Raw genomic sequence first — 647 nt, 5'->3', positions numbered from 1 at the left:
CTTCCTGCGGTCTGGCCGCTGCGGAGACCAGACGCTCACGCGCGACGTAACGCTCGAGGCAATAAGAGGTTCGTAGTAATGGCAAATTAACAACCGTTACACTGGATCCTTTGATCTGATGTTTTGAAATGTTTAACATACAGGCTACTTTCTACCTACATACAAACCTGCGTCTGCTACCTCTCATCCTATGAGAGACTATATATGAGGCATGACCATGTGAGGTAGACCTATTTTGTTTTAGATTAATGCATCAATATTTTTTTTATTAATTTAGTTAATTACAGAAGTGTTAAATAACGTAGTTTGAAACCTTGTTTATGCTTAGATGATGACGTAGCACATTACAAAATCAATAATGTAAACTTCTGGGTGATTCAATTCTAATTACATGGCTTTAAGTTGAATTATTAAAGCTTTCGAATATCAGAGACCTTTATATTCCAATTCTGAAATTCATTCATGTATTTTTTGACAACAGCAGATTTCAGATTTGGGTTGTGGCACCTGTCCGCTGCAGCCCTGCCCGAGTGGATGCTGTCCCCCCACCCACACCCATCCTTTCATTTAATTAAAATAATCGGCGGTCTCCAAGTGAATACATTTGTGTCATCCATAGATGTCCACATTAATTAAGCACCTCTTAA

Source organism: Gadus macrocephalus, chromosome 12 (assembly GCF_031168955.1).
Source record: "Gadus macrocephalus chromosome 12, ASM3116895v1".
Lineage (NCBI taxonomy): Eukaryota > Metazoa > Chordata > Actinopteri > Gadiformes > Gadidae > Gadus > Gadus macrocephalus.
Note: the sequence above shows the minus strand (reverse complement) of the source record.